Source organism: Camponotus floridanus, unplaced genomic scaffold (assembly GCF_003227725.1).
Source record: "Camponotus floridanus strain SB8 unplaced genomic scaffold, Cflo_v7.5 scaffold24, whole genome shotgun sequence".
In the NCBI taxonomy this organism is placed as follows: Eukaryota; Metazoa; Arthropoda; class Insecta; order Hymenoptera; family Formicidae; genus Camponotus; species Camponotus floridanus.
In genome coordinates this window covers 2,582,438-2,605,456 of record NW_020229370.1, presented here as the reverse complement: position 1 = coordinate 2,605,456, position 23,019 = coordinate 2,582,438, and the positions used below count along the sequence as shown (strand labels likewise).

The window sequence follows — 23,019 nt, the reverse complement described above, 5'->3', positions numbered from 1 at the left end:
AGTCGGTGGAAGTTGTTCGAGCGCGTTCGCGATCAGAAACATAACGTGGATCTCGAGATTACTTGACCCCGTGACATCCTCGCATTTCGGTATTTGTCTGAGGCTACATCTATCTCGTTAAATTGGATCTCGAGAATCCTCGAATGCCACAAGTTCCATAACTTTAGAAATACTCCAATAAATTGAAATAATAAAAAAATTTAAACAAGTAAGACACATTCCATGTATTATTTAAACTTTTTTCGAAATTATTCCGTTCTCATTAACAAGATAAAAGTTGTCGAAAATAGTTTGAAAAATAGTTTTACACTATTCTCTTCTCTTTTATCTAAATTAAAGATGGAATATAACTCATTTTGGACTCATTCAAGTCATAATATTGTAAAGATTTGCGTTTTTAACAATTTTCATATTTCTCTACAAATAAAAAATAAATAAATCTGTCTCAATATATAACGCCATATGCGCGCTTATGTATTTTAGTGGAGAAAAAGGGAAAATCTGTTTTTCCAAGCACGAGAACGAAGCGGGTAAAAAAATAAGGGAAAGATAAAAAGAAAAAACAGAGAGAGAGGGAGAGGGAAAGGGGGGGGGAGAGAGAGAGAGAGAGAGAGAGAGAGAGAGAGAGAGAGAGAGAGAGAGAGAGAGACTCTCGTGCGGGTGACAGTTGTTTCTGTAGTATGCGTATGATACTCGAGAAAATTATGGTACGTTTAATGGATACGCGACACGACCTCGTTGTATCGATGAAAACGGTATATCTCGTATATGTATGCATATACACTTTTGACAGTGCATGCTTGCGCTCTCTCAAGTACTTGCGAGTGTTCGATTTTATTTTTTCTCAAACGCAATCATTACGACGCGCATTGCGTCGAGTGATCAATATTTACAGAATTATTTTCACGATAAAGTAGGTACTACATAAGCTTTCAGTGAATCGAATTGGTTTACAAAAGTAAACTGAGAGCTTTATAACGAATGGAAACGTGGCTTTTGCAAATTCAATCTGTTGCACTATTTAGTGCTAATGTAATATTAAAAGTCTGTTCAATGTATGCAAATTTACGTCTATATCGCAATCAAGTAACTCATAATATAAGCGCATTAACGGAATAATTATGTGCTATGATTAAAATATAAGGTTATACATGTATATAATTACATAGTTAAAATAATATCATATATATAAAATATATTTATATTTTAAATAAGAATTACATGTTTTTTTTTAATTAATAAAATAAATTTTATATCGCGTACAGTCGATTATACGATTTGCGATATACATGTTCTAACTCGTAAAGCGATACAGGTGTTAAAAAAGTAGCTTGAAAAATGAATTATATTCACGAAAGCACAAACAAACACCAGAATTCTATATTTCAACATACTCGTATTTACATTCGTGATTGTCTTCTTCTATATAATTCCACAGCTATTCCTGCCAATAGAATTTTTGTTCAAAGTTTCGGTACACAGAGCGGTTATGCTTTCTTCTCTGTGCCAGTCTATCAGTTTGCAAATACATTTTACAGGTAGATATTCATTTCGTCTCGATGTAACATATCGCCAGGCATAATATAAAGCGCGATATTTTTCTCTATGTGAAGTCTCTTTTTCAATTTTTTATCCAAACGTTGTAAACGCGCTTGAAAGCGGCTGAACAATTCATGCCGTTTTGACAGAGATAAAAACAAACGAGATAAAAGACACTAACGTGCGGGTTTCGCATTTCTTACACGGTAAATTTGGAAGCTTGAATTTTTGGAAAATATCCAATTAATATCGATTATTTTTACGGAATTTCATTTAGCAAGTTTTTTCAAGCGATTAACAGAAATAAACACGATATCGTATTCTCGAGTTTTTCCTCGAGAGAAAAGTTTTTCAATCTTAAAAGTTCGTTAACCGAGAATTTCGGCTAATCAGCGTTTATTCGAATATCAATGCTCGGTATGATTTTCGCGAATGCGGGCGTCGAGATCCTCTCCGGGAAACTGCGTTGCATCCTAATTAACTGGCCGAAATCGAGGTTTACCTACGAGCGTAATTATGCGAGATTCGACCATCGCGAAATCGTCATTAAATGGTAACTATCCACGCTAATTCCTATCATTATAACCATCCATCGATTTTCTGAGAGCATTATCGGATTTCAGTGATTTCTATCGGGTTTCACAGGACTTTCATTATCCCGTGGTCAAGCAATACAAAAAATGCTCCATCAAGACCCTCTGTTCGGTTACAAATGACAATCCTAACGAACCTCTCTGCAAGCATATACTTATCGACCTGTTACGGATCTTTTAATCAGTAATTGTTTTAATAATAGCTGTTAATATTTAATATGACAATATAAAACGATAAAAAAATGATGCATTTGTAATCGGAATGGAGAACAGAACCAATGTGAGACATCTGATACAATTATTTTGCAAAGTAAGTCACATATGATTTGTTACATGGTTATATATTCGCTGTGTGTATGTATAACTATTTTATTTCTTGTATTATATGCTCCAATGTTTAATGGATGCTCGAATAATGGATTCCAAGCATTTTTCAGCGGTTTCACATTTTTTTTGCAAAATTCTATTTTATCATACAACATTTCTAATATATATCTGTCGCAGCAAATTTGTTTTCAGATTAATTTACCGAAGAATATAACTCGTTATTTATTTTTAATCGCACTCTATTTTTCACTCTTCAATGCATACATAACGTACACACACAGAGCGAACTTGACTATAGTTTAGAAAATAGGAAAGAGTGTGTGTTAATATTCCGTAAATTCCAAATATTGTCCTTGATATTCGATGCACAGCGGTGCATTCATGCGAAGATTGCTCGCATTTTTTTCACTCACAACTGTATCGACTGAATCCTATACGCTTTTACGACGCTTTCGCGACAAAATTGCAGTTTGTCCCGTTTTGCCACTGGCCTATCAGCGTCCTATCAGATTTATCCCGGCAATCCATCCGGATGCACATACGGACTATTCCTCCTCCTCCTCCTCCTCCTCCCATCCCTCCCTTTTCTACCGCGCGTGCACGCTGTTGCTGCAACGTCCCATATGCGTCACGTCGCATCCCATGTCTCTTGCCAGTTCACGAACCAACTATAACTATCGCCACACATGCGCGCAAAAACGTAATACAGCAGTATAATACGGCACAGCTTGGAGCGCCGACGATACACATGATATAAAACAGCCAATCGATTGCGCACGCACACATACACAGTAAAAAATTGCGCCCATATGTTAAAATTTTCTTGTGTTACCACGTTTTGATCAGTACTTTAATATAAAATTAACATACAACCTATATGTTATTATTTTTATAACATTTTCGTATGTTACATTTGTGTCAATTTCATAACTTGACACTTTGTCACATGTCTCTTAGAAATGGAATATTTTGAGTATTTTTAATATAATCATTTTAAACAATCAATATGTCTCAAAATCAATTTAACATTCTAAGAAAAGTTAAAGCGAATCTTTAAATAATCTTGAACTTTAACATGCAAAAATAATAAAATTTACTAAAATCAAATGTTTCTATTACAAATAATTTAAGTTAAAATAATTACTATTACATGTTAATATCTTCAACATTTCTTACGAGTTAGTGTAACTATTTTTTCATGTAATTTTTAATTAATTTGTATGTTATTTTTACACTTAAAGTCACAATAACAAAAATAAATGTATTGTGTCAATTATTTAATATTTTTAGTTTGTCAATAAGTAACGACGAATGAATTATTTTAACTTAAGATTTAGAGTGGATTTTCTATGACATGTGAAAAATGTTATAATTAACATTTTATTTTTTACTGTGTATGCATGTACATATTCAGCGAGCTATCTATTATAATATGAAATGAAATGTGATTAGATCCTTAAAAACGAACGTATTATGTTTATAAAATCTCTATTCCTGCTTCAAAACTGGTCCTAATAATGATAATATATTAATTAAAACGATTAAAACCGGTTGCACCGCTAAATCTGGAATATACATCACTTGTATCTGTATGAAATGTAAATTTATTTAATTGAGTAAATATGTGTTTTAGGAAAGTAATTAAAGATGATTATTAAATTATATGGAGCTGTAGATAAATATCAGTATATATTTTTATGAAATAAAGTTTAAAGTTCTCGTTCTTTATCCAACCGCGTAGCATTAATTTACCTTTTATTCGCGAAACTTTCGAAATTGAGAGCAGTTAAATAAATACGAGTACCGTTTCTTCCACGATGTGAAAAGGCAATTTGAAAAAAAGATCGAGTATTTCATTAAAAATACCTATGCAGCAACAATTGTCGGGCTGAAACATGCGTCTGCGAGAATAAAATTTTTTAATTAACATTCCCAACAAAGCAACGCGACCGCGTTCCTGTCTGCGAGAAAGAAAATATTTCTGGGAATTAAACAGAATTTTTTTTGGCGACATATGTTTGCTCGTCTCGTCACCTCACGAACTGAAAAGAGCTTAATACGAGGCAAAGGAGAATCCCTTTCGCCCTAGCTAAGAGATGTACTTTATGCACCGCGTCCGCCGTCCGCCTGAGGGATATAAAGCGAATCCTTAGCTTAAAACAGTACATGCCGCGCGATACACATGCAAGTCCGCGGCGCATTTATAGATTTTCCAACCGTTGCAACATCGCCCTGCGGGATACGACGTAATGTAGCAGTGGTAACATAGTGGCCCCGGTATTTTGCGGTTTGCAACGGCAAAATAAACCACTGACTTCCCTTCCAACTTCCGGTTTCATATCCCCCGCGTGGCTTTTTATCTCGCGCTACGCATATGTGTACGTCAAGAACGTGACCATTTAACTTAACAATACGCATTACTCGAGACATGCGCGTGATTAAAAACCCGCGGCTCTCTGCTGAACCGAAAACGACGATAATCGATCCAGGAAATGAAATCAGAAAGGACAGGCACTTCATGTTTTTGAACACATATGGATTATGCCAGGAAAAAGTGCCTGATTATGCCCTCATTATGCGCGAGATTCTAGCGATTATGCGCCAATTATGCATGTTAAATCCCGCTATTTATGCGTAATTATGTAATCTCGGACATTTTTGTTTTTGTATTAAAAATATTGCAACTTTTGCTTAAAGTTATTTATTTGTTTAAAGGGATTACATCGCAAAAAGGATTACATTATTTTCTTAAAGTTACTTTTTTTAATAAACACAAAGAATTAATTTTTTATGCAAACAAGTCTCTAACTCTATTATCTGGTCCATATATGGCAGCGCTCAAACTCGGACGCCAAAAATCATTCATTATTTTCAAGAAAAAAAGAAAAGCCTTTTTTCCCCAAATCCGAGTGTTTTAAGTGTAAGAACGGATTTTTTGCGACCATTATGCCATAATTATGCGAGAATTGTATTATGCTACGCGGAGAATTTATTATGCGTTATTATGCGATTAAAATCTATCAATATTAAGTGTGTACTATGCATAACTCAAAATTAGAGCTTAAGAACAATTTTTGATACATTATGCTGTTATGCTCAAAGCATAAAGTGCCTATCCCTAGAAATCAGGGATATAAAAATCTCTCGTTTAATTCCCCAAACATTTTAATTAATGAAACGTGCAAAATTACCGCACATTCGCGCATAATGCTCGTTGATTACACATCACTTTCGCTATCATTGTCGCGATAATAAAAAAATGACGGTAAGAAATCGTTGGCGAGGAAGGTCACAACTCATCGCGACGTCGTATCGCCCATTTCACGATGCATCAACTCGCGAATGCATTATCTTCGCGAGCGCGTGCCGGAAGGTTGTTGCGCGTCTCCGAATTTATGCGCTCTCCTGTCGGTTCAATTTTTCAATCCGCGTCTTATCGCACGGCCGCCGCAAAATCCACCGACTTACTTACCCTCCCCGTACAATCGGGGGAGCGAACATTCCCTTGCAACGCTGGCGGTTATTTATCGCGCGACATTTACTCGACTCTCTCTCGCGCGTTTATAGACTCCCCGTAAGACGACGAGGCGTACAACGATAATGGGTTTCGATGCCGTCGGCGTAGCTGGCCGCGTACATGTATTTCCCGGCGATAGTGTTGATGGCGATGGTGGTTGTGATGGTGGTCTTGTCACGCGAAATAAGGGTACTTACACATTTCTTCCTCTCTCCCGACGTCTTCTCCTCGAACAGCTACTATTCGATCGCGCTCACGTATTCGGTCTAACCCGATGGCTATATATCGGAGCTTCTAGTTTCATGTACCGTACTTCGTGTGGGTGTACACGTGAGGAGGAACCGTGATCTATGCGTATACTCATTGCTAATGTACACGCGTACACGTATTGCCACGTGCACGTACATACCGATGTGTACCGATGCGCGTGGCTGCGAGTCTCGCGTTGGTAGAGAGGGAACGTAGCTTACTCCATCCACCCACCTACCTACTTAAACGGCTAGTTCTCGAGATTTGTTGCTTGACATTGAGAAAGTGGCGTTCGCGTACTCGTAACAGTGTATATAACCGTCTGCCAATGCGCCGAGTCGACAGCTCTCGTGGCAACAATCGCCCACCGGAAAATACGTAGGGTGTTACCTACGCCTTCGCCGAGACTCGATCACGCCCGAGTCACGTATTCGCGTTAATCCCGACTACACGGTGGGCTTTCGACCCAAGATTTTATCCGAGCTCTCGAGCCGGCGTTATGAAAGTAGGAATCTTAGGCAAATACCTCTCTAAATGATCATCCATCGCTGGAGAAGATGTTCTTGCCGGATTTACACCAAGTTTATTTTCTTTCTCGACGAAAGTTCGATGAAGCCGGGAAAAAGGAAGAATTAAAGGCTCTTGAAAAGTATTTCGCTCGGCACGTGATGATCGTTTCACACGTGTCATACTTCTCGCGCGCGCCCCAAGTCCGGCAAAAGACACGTATAGATTCATACGAGATTGATACGTAGGGAACGAGAGTGTTCTGTGTCCCTATATAAGGGGTCCATGTAAAATATCTTATTTATAAAAGAGGCCAAAACGTGTCGTCCCACGGAAATGATGTTTATACCGGTGGCTATTACGTGTCTCAAAACACATATATGTATGCGTCGTTCTGAAACCGGTTTCTCTCCTCGTCGTTCTATTTCGTCTTCAAAATGAGCTTTGCCTCTTGCGAAAGTCGGCGGATTCGTCCATTTTCGTCCGCGCGACCTTCGCGAATTTTACATCCACGGAAATCGAATATCCGGCTTTATTCGCAACGAATCGTAAATTGTCCACGGAAGTTTACGATCGGTTTTTACATCGTCGATTAAACCGGGTGCTCGTATCGTGCGTTCGCCGATCGAAACTTGGCTTGAGGAACCTCGTCGTTCGTCTTACGTCCTGCAACCATGCTCGAAATTGGCTTCGCTTAATGTTATCGCACGTTAGCGACAAGAATAAAATTTTAACGGTCTGCCTCGATGTAATGCATTATGCCGCGAAAGTTAATTTTCCTTTGCGTTGTTTCGTTGCCCTTTAATGTTTTTTTTTATCTCTTCTTTCTGCAGAATACACAGTTATATGCGTCTACAATTATGAATAAAAATAAATAGCTGTTGCAAAAATGGATTTGTGCCGAATAAATTATAAAATTAATTTCGCTCCCGCAATTGTTTAATTATTCTCGTGTAATGCTTGAAATGTACAATATAATAATTTATTTTAGATAATTAAAATCTACGTAAAAATATATAAAATAAATTTCTACCTTCAATAGTTTATATTGTACATTGACAAAGAGAAGTTTGACATATATTTTATTAGAATTATTTTAAAATGATACATCAATAATCTTTTCATTAGATTCTCTTTATATCATGAATCCCAAATAAAAAAAAAAGGAAAAATAAATTATTACGAGAACTTTGCTATATAAATTTAAACAACTAATTTAAACAAAACTGTGATAAATAAACAAGATTGATTTTCGATATATGCGATGTTTTTAGCGTAACACGGCACTACTCGCCGATCAATTCTCATGCATCCGGGGTAATTAATTAATGCATTTCCCCGTGAGCCGTAACAAATCTCGCCAATTGTGGAAGCAACGATAAACACCGGTAGTATATCGTGGTACACGCCGAACCGATTTACCGCAAGCCATCGCTTTGTTTATGAATATTTCAGCAAAGCACACCGTCCGACACCGCAAATGTGTGTGTCTATCTCGTACTACGGCCAATTGAATATCGCATCGTGAGATCAACAAACGCAAGATCCGCCAACAATTGATAAAAGGACAATTGAATTGTCCTTTTATCAAAAAAAAAAAATGTATCTTTTTATCGTGAATTTTTTCGCTTTTTTAAAATATTAAAAAGTATTCGCAAATTACAAACACATTCTCTTCAAGAACATATGTATTTTGTATGCTTAAAAAAAAATTTGTCTCCCTTTTTAAATCAAGTCGTCATTTAAAAATATTATTCCCATTTTTATTTTTATTAACGAGAAATTATTCTCTAATCTTCCACGAATATCACGTAAGCTCTCTGTTACGGCTACCCTTTTATAGCAAAATGATTAGTTTAGAAAAAACTGAGATAGACCTTTGTTTTAAGAGGACCCCCTGTAATGTTGCATAAAACATGTCGAGAGCGTGCTTGTGCTCGTACATATACCGTAAGCACGCATACGGAAATATCTACGTCGCTCTTTCTGTACCGGTATGCGCGCTGAGATTTTTTCTCGGCGAATCTCCTCCGAAATGGAGAGATAGCGAGATTATGATAAGGCAACACGCGCAAAAGCGGCCATGCACGGCTTTTTCTTTACACACGACAATTACCGCTGGATGTATGAAAGAGAAAAAAAAATGAAAAAAGGGGGAGAGAAATTCTCGCAGTATAAAAGCACGGGGACTCACAATGAAAGAGAGGGACAGAGGAAAACGGCTAGAAACGCTTGTGTTTTACGAGTCGCATGAATTTATGCGAATATCTACATATATAACATATATATATATATATATATATATATATATATATATATATATATATATTTATATTTATGAGCACCGACGCGTTTATTACACAGCAACTCCGACTCTTTTTGGCGCAAAGTTGGTATTTATTCATTATGAGCTTCGTCAGTTTTTAGGTCAACATCTTTTGTCGGTGCAACTATCTGCGGAAACGCGCGGCAGCTCTTTTTTGCGTTCATCTCGAGTTTGATATTCCCAAGATCGCTTCGATCGATCGCATATTAATAACTACGTGTATTAATAACGCCGTGTATTAATAACGACGAATTTATTGAAGAATTATTATCGTATTTTAATAAAAATAAATTTATTTTTCGTCTCGAAATTTCCGACAATTTTGCGTAAATTAAATATGCATGCTTCTCGGCATGCATTTCGAGAAGATATTTCAAGTAAATACAAACAAAATTACTCATTTCCTGAAATATTCTAGATGAGAAAGACGTGACTTTTGACATATCTTATGTAATGCCGTTAACGTACCGCAATTGCGATAACTGGCGTATTTTGTTTGTCTTGCGTCTTATCACTCAAACGCGCGTTCGCGCGGGTGGTTTTAGTTGCCTCTTACATGACATTAGACGATTAAACTCGCTCTCTCAGAAGTTATATTACCAAGTCTCGTGACGTCACACCATTAGACCTCTCTCTGCCTACAATCGACGCAATTCCACGCGAGATACAATTTAATAGGAAAAGTTGCAGGTTTGCTCGAAATACAATCGTCGAGCCATTCCGACGTCTCTTCATACCAGGAAAGGCATTCGCGTGACACGATTCCTTTTGTCCAGTAAAATCAAGTTTACTTCCTACAATCATGTTTATCGTCTCTGCCGCACCGAAAAAGAGGAATAAAATTCTTGCTCTCCTTAATTCACTGCGCGATACGAACTCGTCTCTCTAGTCAAGGGAATAAATATCTCCGCGTGTATGTCATTTCGCGTTCTTTTACGATCGTTTACATGCCTTCTCTTGTATCCAACTATCGTAAAAAGATCGAACGACGCGACGTTTCGGTTAGAAATCGTCTCAATTAACGACAATCTCACGACGACGCTAATAAGATTTTCATCGTGATAGCCTTGAGCCGGATTCCGTTCACTCTCATCTCCGGCTGGACTGACAATTTTTATACAGCCATCGCATTTGCAATCGCGTGATTACGCTCGATCGATGACGCGATAATAATTTTCGTTTCCGCGAAGGTCGTCGTGAAATAAAAAAGAAAATAAAGAAACAAATGAATTAAAACAGAAATTAAGGAGGATCAATTTTGACACTAGCTAAAATAAGTAACTTTATTTTCTCGAGAAATGACAGCAAAGGTTTTGCATTACTTTATCATACGTTAGAGGTATCTTTTTATAGTACCAATAATATAGTATATTGCGAGAATGCGTGGACGATCTGGACTAAATGAGTATTCCGTATATCCCTGAATATATGTCACATAAATTTAACAGATAATAAAATTATGATATAATGTTATGGCGCATTGTTTCTGCAGCGATTTTTCAGGTTTATGGACATTAACAGAAGATATTTTTAAAATATAACGTTTGCAGAACTCATAATTGTTCATTTTAATGCCTATAAATCTATTTATATTCCTATGAGGATTATTATTATTGCAAATTACAATTAAAAGCCCGCCTGATTCCTCTGTTATTGTTTTTATTACATTTTAAATAAACATCCGATTACAAAATGTGCCTAAAAATATGTGCGTTCTTCAAATGTAACAATTATTACATATATATTATTATTATATATACATTATTTATTGCAATTATTTATATGCAATACAATATTTTAATAGCAGGAAATCAATCATTCTTTATCTAGCACAAAAACAGTTTACGTATATATATTTTAGACATCACGAAATACCTCCAAATTATCTTGCCTGCAAATTACCGTTTGCAAAAGATAACGTAGAGAAACGCTTATAGATGAAAATTATTACGAACTCCAGTGAGCTAAAAATATCAGCATTCAGATAAGAGTATCTGAAAATGGAAAATGCGCGCACACTAACTTTTTCATATCATCCAGATAAAACCGCGCGGTAAAGAAGGGAAATACGACCGCTCGTAGCATCGTCGAGCTTTTACACACATTTCCCGTATCCCGGCGATTTGCATTAGAACCGTTTAACGCCTAAGTAAAAGTTGGTACATTTTCCTGCCCGGGGGTAATCCACTTCGCTGAATCTACAGACGTGCGAGATGGTTCGCAACCGACGAGCCGGGAAGTGCTGGATGCAGCACAACGTAAATATTACACGCTGACCTCCGTGACGTAATATATGTTATTAATTTATTATGCGAGCGTGTTGTTCGCGGAGAGTTTGCTTTCGGAGAGCCGACGATACTTATAAATCTATGCACTCGCGTTGGCTAATCGTTACCGATATTACCTTGCCACTCGCCTTGCAAACGTATACATATCCTTATATACGTGTGCTTAGCCGAGATAGCGCGGCCGCGTCGATATTTCACGAGGCAGAAAACTGCATCCTGGCTGTGTAACATAATTCCATTTTTAATTCCGCGACCGAGTAAACGCAAATTTTGCCTTCTACACGTAAGTAGGGAGTGTAAAATACACGTCTACGTTCTGCATCTCTGAATATTTAAGTCGAATTCGCAGGATTGATCCTTGGACGAATACCGGCATCATCAAACAAAATGTATTTGGTCACAGATGCAGACGCGTCAGATGGAAGATTCTTTTTTATTTTGTAGTATAATGTATTGTCAGAGATGTAATTTCGTATTTGTGCGGAAAGGAACTTCATATGCATTCATGATATTGTAAAAAATTCAAAATGCGCGTTGTGTACGCGAGTGAGTCTTCTGACCTACGTCAATCTAAATTCCAACTTTGCGACCGAAATGGAAATTCCTTTGACGGAAATATATTTTCTGGATAATAAAACAAAATGACATATTGTTTCTATTAGTTGTAATTAAATATTTGCGTAAAAAATCGTAATATTGACGCGCACATATTAAAGAAAACAAAGTATCTGATACTTTAATAAAGAACAAACAAACGATCCTACTATTTATTTCAACTTTATTACATAATAGCAATGAAACAGATTGAAAAAGTAACTTTAATATTAAAAGTATCGAAGTGACTCGATTTTTCTCCCATGCCTTTTTCTCTTCGATTAATATCGCGATTAATATCTGTGCAAGCATTGGTAACCATGGAAATTTTAAAGCACTCCCGTATGTTTAAAGTCAAAAGTGTAAAAAGATGAAAAGTGCAAAAGAGAACAATTCTCGCTCTCTCAATCATCGTAACAATCGTTTTAACATAACGGACGAAACTCAAGTGCGAGCTTTGCGAATAGATGGATTATATAATAATCAAATATTTGAAGCGCACACAGTCTTACAGTATTAATTTTTGAAATTTCATGAAAATGCTATTCGTTGAAAATCTTAATTTCTTTTAGTTATAACATTTTTAATTTTGAAAATATGTCTAATGTATTGTTAAAAATATTAAATACAAATTTTAACGGAGAAAAAAAAATTCATTTTTAAGTTTTTAGAAAAGTTATCACTTTTCCTGTCTTCCTATCATTTTATATCAAGAGATAGAAAAATGTTGCATATATAGAAATTGTCTCAAAAAATGAGTCGCATATTTTAGCACATAATTTATTCAATAGCTTTCAATATCAAGAAGCTAAAGATACAATTCAGAAAATGGGGACCGTCTGTTATTTAAATTGCGCGTATCGTTTTCGACTTACGAAAAATGTGGAAATTTTTTCTCAAGTGAACGAGAATTCATTCAGACGCGAATTTTCCGATGCAATAAAGAACATGGTCTAGCCGATCGTCGTATTTGTCACGAGTGCCGCACGAAAAGATGTGAAACAGATCGCGACATTTACCGCGATGTTGACTCCCGCGAATTTACATGCCTGCACCGAGCGAAAACCAATAATGATCGCGGTTAGCGACTTGAAGATAGGGCTCTTCGTCGCCATTCAACCCCCCAAGAAGGCAATAACGTCATTATGAGGAGGCAGGCGAGAAAGGAAATGGTCCGTAAATGTTCAGATACCTTCGCCGTTTCTCTCTCTTTTTCCCCCGTGTCTTCCTTTCTCCTATTTCTCTGCGATAGCATCGTGGAAGCTACCTTGTCGCGTTTCAATGGACTTCCCTCGCGTTCTTTCATAGGATAATGATTGCTTCCCCTCGGATTCTCACCGCTTGTCAACCGAACGAACTCGCGGTGTTCAGGAAATTGTTCGGAAAGGGAAGGAGAGGAAATAACATTTCGGCTCTTATCGACTAAGGAGAGGAGCTTTTTTACAAAGACATCGCCCGAAAAAGAAAGCCTACTTCTTCAACGATGTATCGATGTAATCCTCCATCTCGTACAAATTCAAAACCAAACGAAATGGCACTATCCAGGGACAAACGATGATTTTTCGAAGGATTCCCGAAGAAGGAAATCAGCAGAGAAATATAACTGAGTTGAAAAGCGATAAAGAGAAGTGTTTTTCTTCGGACGTATGAGCAATATATAACTCGACGAAATTTACAAATATGTCTAAATAAAAATGTCTTTCCGAATCTTTTTATAGTGGAGGACTTGAGTTAAAGTCTCATCATTTTTCATAGAAATGCGTTCTCTACATGTTACATAAATCGCAAGGAAACTCTTTCGATGACACTCTTTTTGCAATAGAGCTTCTTTCACTGCAACACAAGACGCATCAAGAGTTATCCTTCGTTGTACATTAATAAATTGTTATTTAAATGCCATATGACACAGTTTTCTTTATAGTGCCATCCCTCTTCATCTGTCCACATTTGAAAAGTTATATATTAAGTTAACGCTTCGACAATTTATATTTTTACCGCGTATAAATATTTAATTAATAATCGACTCATTTATATTCTGAAATTTTTTCAAGAACCTCATTATTCTCTGACCGAATTATTATAAAATTATTAATAATATCGTTATAAATATTAATATACATACTACATAATGAAAAATATAAATAACAGAGATGGTTATGTTAATATGATGTTAATTAAAAATACTTTTTTCTTCTTTTAAAAACCTTTTTCCTTCTTTTCATTTTCATCATAACAATTCTTGGTTGCTTAAATCAAGAGAGATGTGAGATTCTCGTGCACAATCAATATTATCTAGGGCATCGCAATTAAGATAAATTACGCTTTTATATTTGGAGACACATGTTATAGAAATCGATTTAATAAATATTAATTGATAATGTTCATTCATATCGAATCGATCAAAAACGAATATCGACATACGATGAACTAAAGTCGAGCAATTTATAAATATAAACGAATGTACACGGCGTACAAATAAATTCCGATGGAAACGAAATACGCGATTCGTCGATCGAGAAATAACAGAAATGATACAAAAACAAACAATAATTAAGTAATGGATTGATTCATAAATCATTTACGTTTGTTACAGTATTGAAACACACTGGAATGTATAATTAAAGATGATTCATTTCTTAATTGATTTAATTGCATTGAATTTAATTGATAGATTTCTCTAATCCTTTTTACAATATTAAAATGTATTAATCAATTAAATGCTGCGCGAGCTAATAATGATATTATTGACTAATCAAGCAATATTCCGTATCCCATTCGGAATGAAAATTATGAAATCACGTCAAATACAAATTCTGTATTAACCGAATGGATATTGTCAACGTCTCTTTCAATGCGTGCGCATTATGACATTCGCACATGACACTTGGGTGATCGTTCCCACGGAAAATATTCCATAATAATCTTGTTCATGCGGAATGTCAAATGATCGGCTAGACATATTTACAATTGTATAATGGATGTATCCGACATGCGTACGCAAGTCAAATAACCTACTTTTGATCGTGATAATTACGGAATACATATTAAATGGCGTGCCTCCATATATTCGCGAGGATCGCATTTAATATCTTCGTATGTTTCGCATACAAAGCAGTCAACATATTACGGTAATTTGTTAACTGCCGACAGCGCCAAATTTTCAGTAAAACACTGCGCGCCAAATGAAAATGAATGAATTATATTCGCAAATAGTTTGCGAGAAATGGAATTTGCGTTTTCTCTCCCTCTTTCTCTTTCTTTCGCGCGCGCACAACGATCATGTCACATTCTAAAATTCACTGAAAGCGTTAGAGAAATGTACGCAAAGTCCTGTCAAACTCTACCATCAGGTGTGATATTGGCAGAACTGTCGCCGCGTTTGCCTTCGTTCCAGCACCAGGGCGAATTTTCTTCTAAGCGCCGCAGAACATCCGAAAACTTCTCAGCGCGCGCGCGAGCGAGGCAACGTGAAAGAAAAAAAGGTGTCGGATCCGGAGTTAAGATGCGCTCGGGATGTTCGCGCTCGGTGTACCTGATGCGGAAGCTTTCGATACATGAATATTTTTATACGCCGCTCCTGTTACTGCTGCTACTGTTGCTGTTGCTATCGTGGCGGGGATGCAACGCAAATACGCGAAGGGGGCTAAACTAATTTGTACCCTACCAACTCGCCACGTTCGAGCAACGATGTTCCATGAATACTGAACATCCTGACTCCTAACATCGCGCAGCAGCCGTGCATATGCATCGACTTAAGTCGAGCAGGTGTACGAAAGTGCGTGTAGGTGTCTACGTACGTGTGCGAACAGCTCTTTTCGAGGTAATTTAGATGCGATTATGGATGAAAATTGATTAAAAATTTTCTCGGAATATCTACTCGTCGAATTCGATCTTGCGCGATAGCGAGATCACGCTTTTGCTATCTCTTCTAGGTTTTTCCTTTTTTTTAATTTAACAGCGTTTTATTCTCAATATCTAAATCATAATAAATGGAAATATTGCATCATAAATCTGTGTTCTTTTTATGTAGATTTTATTGATTTCTTGATTTTCTTCACCTCGTATGACACGTGATGCTTGTGTGTGCAAAACTAATTTTGCTTTACGGTGATGATAGCGCGGGTAATAACTTTGCGTAATTCAAGCCACGCGAAACAAAAGAAAAATATTGTAAATATACACAGACTATATCATGTATTATTAAAGCTCACATTTCAATTACTACAACAGAAAATATTTTCATTTATAAACCCACGAATGACTACTTTGCAACTTAAAAATCCGTCGACACAAGTTTTCGACTTTTTTCGCATACATAACTTAATTTGATATAGTATAAATGTTGATATAGTATAAATGTAGTACTTCAAAAATTCACAAACGAATCGTAAACATTTTGCGAGACATCGTGTACGACATGGTCGTCCAAGATTCTGATACATTCCGTGTGCAAACGCGATTCATGATGGATCGATTTGTATTCAAAGTGACGTCAATGCATTTCCATCGAAATCACGTAATCGTGCAACCTTTATGCCCGCGATGCTTTATCGCACGATACTTTGAAATCAGAAAAGTCACTCCACGATTTGCCACGTAACTTTGTCTGGATAATGTACAACCCGAGTCCATTTCTGCGCGAAAGGTCTAGGAAAGAACGGGTGATGTATCAAAGCGAATCAGTTCCGTCTCTCTCTATCTTTCTTGAGTATATTTTTCGTGCCTGCATGTATACTCGTCTAAATGAGTGTGTTGTCGATGCACGAGGGAATCGATCGCCACCAATCGTTGTTGCGATCAACGTTCGTTACTGTAAAATTGTTGACTCGACGACAGTTTGGCGACCCAGTCTGATTGACATCGTTTTTAAAATTCCGTAGCCCGTTTGATTCGCTGACTGCACGAGCATACAACACACGTACATACAACGAATGGTAGCGTTTTTTTCTGTTTTTTCTGTTTCACGTCAATTAGCTCGGTGCGCCACGTTGTAATGAGCAACACGATTGAATCAACCGAGCTTCTTCAATCTTTTTATGGATAACTGCATACGACGAGTGTAGCAACAAAGTTATTTTGTCCCGCATTCCACGTTGTTTGTTGGCGCTTTATCTTTTTCCTACCATGAAAATTACGTTAATTTAATGAAGTATTTCGTTGCTCATTTGGCTACAATAGCATTATAGTCTGATGTAATAATTTCAGCTGCAAATTGGTCAAAGAATTTCTAGGTTTCTATATTTCTTAGATAAAGAAAAGAACAGGCAATTGTAATGAAGAGAAGTGGAGAGAGCTGAGAATTTCACTCGTTATGAATGATTTACGTTATGAACATTATTGTTACCATTATTAGATTAATATAGATTACTTTATCCATTTTGCACCGTCAAATGAATCATGAGAAAATGATTTGAAGCGTTAAGATAAATAAACAGAAAAAATCTAGATAGAGATCATGAATAATATTGCAAATAACTATATATATCTATTTATGATTATGTAAATAGTAATATTATAATTATATTAAATCACACATTACATAAAAAATACGTAAATTAAATTTTTGTTATCACATAAAAATAATTCGTATTAAAAACATACAAAAATAAGCTATATTTTAAAAATTTAATCTGAAATAATTAACCGAGCAATGGCTCTTGAATAGTCCATGAAGCAATGGCTCTTGAATAGTCCATGAAACTTGTTCAACTTTGACATTAAACATCTGGATTTTACCAAAGAGAAAAGCGTAATTACTCAAACATAATTACTCTAGAAGAAAGCATCTATCTGCTTTTACATTATTATATATAAATAATACAACTGAGGTATCACACAAGCATCTATTGTCGGTTCAAAAATCATCGGTTAATGAATAAGTGATAAGGCAAACAACGCAACATCATATAAATGCAGATTTCGTAGAATATATCGGCATAACAGATTGTAAGTGAAAATGCACAGTTCCCAGGTCATCGTTTTCACCTGCCATTTATTCCGCAAAGTCTGGAGCAATTTCCAGCCGAACGAACCGTCCGTGCCGCGACTTAAGCCGATTTTGCTGCATGCGAACTCGCTGGCAGGTCGACTAATCCATTTCCGCGGCGCGAAATCACGAGAAGCGAGAGCGAAATCGAAAGCAATTTCATTTTCCAAAGACACGTACACGAGTTCGTCCTTAAAACCAGGTCCCTGCAGCTCGCGACGTGAACAAAATTTGAGTGCGAAAGCATGTCCTGTTCGTAAGAGAACCAAATAAGAATAGAGAATTTGCCGGAATCTCTGATTCTCTCTTTTTAAGTTGAAAAACTTTGACCTCATTCGCATTGCATGATCTCATGACTGACATGCATTAAATTTCATAACATGACCTAAATAAGAATGCGATATTAATATTTATAAAATTTGTAATTACCTTGATTTCTTTAGAATTCATAATTTTCTCTCCGTCATTTAATTAAATGAAGCAAAACTAATAATGAGAGTAAGATGCTGAAATATAATACAGATTGGAAAACTTTTCATTAAGAAATACGGAAGAGAGCATCAAAACGAGACACACAAATGTCTCATAGAGGCAAATCGGATCGAGTTAACTCAATTACCGTCTGCTGCAAGATAATAATGAGAAGATAATGTGCAGGAGCAGTTATTATTGAAGCGCTCCAAAATGCCGGTGTCGAAGTTCGTCGGAAGTGTCGAGTTGAAGACAGTTTCGAGTTTGAGTTCCGCAACGGTAAAGCGACCCTTTATTATCTTTCTGCACATGAAATAGGGAGAATTTCTCTGCTTTGAGACAAGGGAACAGTGCAACTAATTTTGCAGTACCGATTCTGTGCGAACGCCCATCAAGTACTACAACGACGTCATATTAATAGTACATATTAACTGTTATAGAGGTAAATATATTAGGACTATAGCCTTACGAGGAACTATCGCAAATTGCTTTCGAAATTTGCCGAACGGATAAGTAAGTGAAGGATGGAAAAGTAAAGCTATCGCCGATATAACGTAATTGTATTTATGTGTGCTTTTTACAAAATAAACGGTCTTCAATGATTGAAACATATCGAGTCTATATATTCAAATAAATTATGATAATATTACGAAGATATTTCACCCTTGATAGAATAACGATACGAGACTTCTCTCTCGAAATTTAATCAATTTAAAATGATTAAAGTCGACGAACGTGGATAGCGTTTATACGGCAGCCATCCAAATAACGATGTCACATCAAAGAGAGCGAAGGCTTCAAATATAATTAATTCGCAGCGATATATTGTAGCATCCAATGAAAATACTGAATGTGAAGTATCATAAATGTCAGCAGTATCACTCTCGAAACAAGTGCATCCATTTTCACGCGTCAGCTCTATCATTGAAGCGTAAACTCTGCGAAACGAATTATCCACCGCGTCTATCTCTATCGCCTCCCCCGCCCTTTTAACGCGAAACAAAAGCTTCATCACTTGATGCAAAAAAAAAAACGGGTTTGTACGCGATGCAGCAGTGGCTCGAAATTTTGGAAATCGAGATGAGTCATGAAAATTTCCAAGTCAAATCTCTGGCTCGTTCCCTCTCCTCTCTCCCCTTCGTTAAACAGCCACACTTGTTCCCATGCTGGTCGATAAATCTAGGCACGTCGTCGTATTTCGGCTCGAAATGCGAGCCGGACGTGCGCGGCGCGAAATCGCAAAGCGCATCGCGAAAGAGATATATCCCGTTCGTTGTTAATGTAGGCCAAATATTGACGATTTCGCATTTCTGCCCATCAGTTTAAAGGATCATCGACGGATCGTCCTGGCCGAGCGAAAATTCGTATGATTGTTGCGCGTGGCCGAATTGGCACATCGCCATCGGGAAACAGCACCCCAACGCGCTCGAGTCTGTTAATAAAATCCGAAATTGTACTCGCATCATAGCATTTCCTTTTGGGAGTTTCTCTTTCTTCCTCTCTTTTTCATTTCTGACCATTATTGCAGTCGTTTTGAAATATCATGACAAATAAAAACACTACACGTAGAATTTGTGATCAATAATATAGAATTGTATACAGTTATTGTATCTTCCGGCGGATAAAAATGATATTAATCGACTCAGAAATAAACTATAATTGTAAAATTGCGATATTAAAAATTTTACTTTACTATTAATTTTTATATATTATTGTATATTATAATATATTTCTGTTATATTATATAATGTTCTTATATTTATATTGATATGAGATTAGTGTACCGTAATTACGCGATTATTTATTCTAACCTATTTGCATAATTACTTGATCAAATTTTCCAAGAGACTTGATATTTAAATTTCTGAATTTCTTTGAATTTGAACAATAGTTCAATTGCTCTTAGAGCATGAACAAAGTTAGCAAACTGAAAAGTTCAATCTTTGAGATTGCAGAATATTTTTCGCAAAAGTATTTTGCAAATCTCAGTGGCCCTTAATTAGTTCCTCTTCCAGTCTTTGAAATCGTCGTTTGACTAAAGTTTGGAAAATCCGAGTTATAACAAGTTCAAAAATCGCTCAATTAGATTCGCAAGTGGTGCGGGATCGTTCACTTTCAGATCCGCCAACGCGATTCTATTCGAAGCGTTAAAAACTTTTCAAAAGAACCAAAGGACATCGAGCCAGCGGGAAAAAAGAGTGAGGAAAGAGAGATGAAACTGAGTAACGATCGCGCCTAAAGAAACGCGCATCTGCGAGCCGATTAATCAATGAATCGGAAAATGAAAACGGACATCCTCTTTCGAAATAATTGTAATTAATTATTCCATAATACGCGAATCGGATCAAAGGATCGTTAAAAATTGTCCGATCCAAGTTCTCACGTATAATGAAATGTAAAAACTAAGAGCTGTCGAGTAATCCATGTAAAAAATTTTAAATATGTAAAGAGAGCTTGTTTAAAAAGTACCGGATGTTTCATCGCATTCATCTTTCAAACGCGTACAAATAAACGATCGTACCAAGTTTCTAAAGTTAAAATATGTAGTTTTTATTTTTGAGATTTTTCATTTTTTTGTACGACAGATAGAGAGGAGGAGATAGTATGCATCAATGCATACATCAAAACGCATGATGCATTAGTTTTAAAACTGAAAGAGAGAGATACGATAATATTTCTTAATGCGACTTGACATTACCGTTCGCTTTAAAATTCTTTACGTGGTTATTTATACGTGTTATTATACGCGTATTATATTTATTATACGTGTTTATTTATTTCAGCCATATGTACGAAGGGAAGCTAATTTGTTACTACTCTTAAGGAAAATAATCAGTATATTGAAACAGTTTTATCAGTTTTCCCAGTTACTGATACAAAACCTGGTCAATTGACTATAATATATTGATTATTTTTTTACGGATATTTATAGAAAGCAAAAAAGATCGTAAGAAAAGAAGGAAAAAGAAGAGAGAGAGAGAGAGAGAGAGAGACAATATTCGCAACAAATTACTATCATAATTAATTTACTCATAGTTTTATGGTAATGGAAATATTTTTGTGATCGATAATGTACATATATCAGACTTTTATGATTATCCTATAACTAATATTTAGAATAACAAAAAAATCTTTTTAAATGACTTGCGCACGTGTCGGAAAAATTCACATACACGAATACTGACAATAAACAAGTATTCTCGGGGCAGAAACAGGTTCAATACTTGGCACGTACAAGGCGCGGCGAAAAAATTCCTAAGTGAAAAGTAATGTATTCACGCAAACATGACTTTGCCTAAACTAACTTTTCCATTTGGAGAGTCTCACCAGTAGAGTTTCAGAAACTACGACAGTGCAATCTTTTTCTCCGTGACCACGCGACCGCCGTGATATTTTTTTAATTCGAGCAAGCGGAGAAAAATTGCACGGATAAAAACAACTTCATCGATTTAAAGTGTCTTAAGGTGTCCGATCGGTCTTAATATTCTCTTCTGTATATCACGCATATATATACATAAACGCATATAACACTGCGCAGAACATTATTCATGCAACTGCTGCTGCTTTCATATAAATTATAAGCATGGTTTGCACATTGCAGAATATTAACACCGCAGAATTTCAAAGTTTGGAATTTACTTTGAATTGATATTACTATGCAAACATCAACTTTAGTATAGAATATAATATAGATAGCATAAAAACCGTTAAATAAATATTGAATTTTCTAATTATTTCAGCGCATAATTTTATTGATTCTATCATAACGTTATTCTAGATAACCAATGGCCTCGATCTTACTTGACCTTGCCGTATAATGGAAAAGATAAAATAGATGCCGCACTCTCTCTCTCTCTTTCTCAAAGAAAATTGTAAACTCGATGTCGCGAACTTTAATATACATGTATATTCTTTTGTGACTTTTCAATTTTATGTAGAATATTTTATATATAATTTTTTAATACGCGCGCGCATCTCTTATTTTTAGATATCCATTATTATTATGATTGTACTATCGATTATTCAATGCAAAACAGTGTATGCTAATGCGTAAAATTGATCAATGCTTTCATATGTTGTTAAATCGTTCGGTCATCCGAATAAAAATCATATAGATACCAATAGTATGAATTCATAAATATCAACTGTATAATTGTCATTTATCATTCATGATTAGTTCCTCTCTAATGCCAAGCTATCTAATTATCTCCGCGAATGGCGTATAATTCCACAGAGTATAAACCGAAAGGGACAGTTGAAACAACGCTCTCAATATAATCGTATCAACATATGCACGTTATACAGAAATGTTTTATATAAAGATTTATTGTCGATTTTACGCTTATTAAATGCGGATAGCGTTGCATTTTACTCACGACAAAACAATTGCCGCATTATTTCTATACACTTAGAACGAATATAATACAGAGAGATATATACGAGTAATCCTCGTTACATGCATATATTCCAGGAATTATAATCAAACTAGCTTTATCATCGTTAAAAAAAATAAATATCTCTTGAATTTCGCAAAAATATAAATATTTAAAATGCATTTTAAATTTAACAGAAACGTGATGAGATTAAAAATATTAGTCGTTTTTTATAACGTGATTTAATTT

General features: G+C 35.9%; 1 protein-coding gene across 5 annotated transcripts in view; it reads right to left on the bottom strand.

Moving 5' to 3' along the window:
* The window catches only part of LOC105249853 (cysteine-rich motor neuron 1 protein), a 254,936-nt gene that overhangs the window by 222,907 nt on the left and 9,010 nt on the right, over nucleotides 1-23,019 (bottom strand). The window lies entirely within an intron of this gene.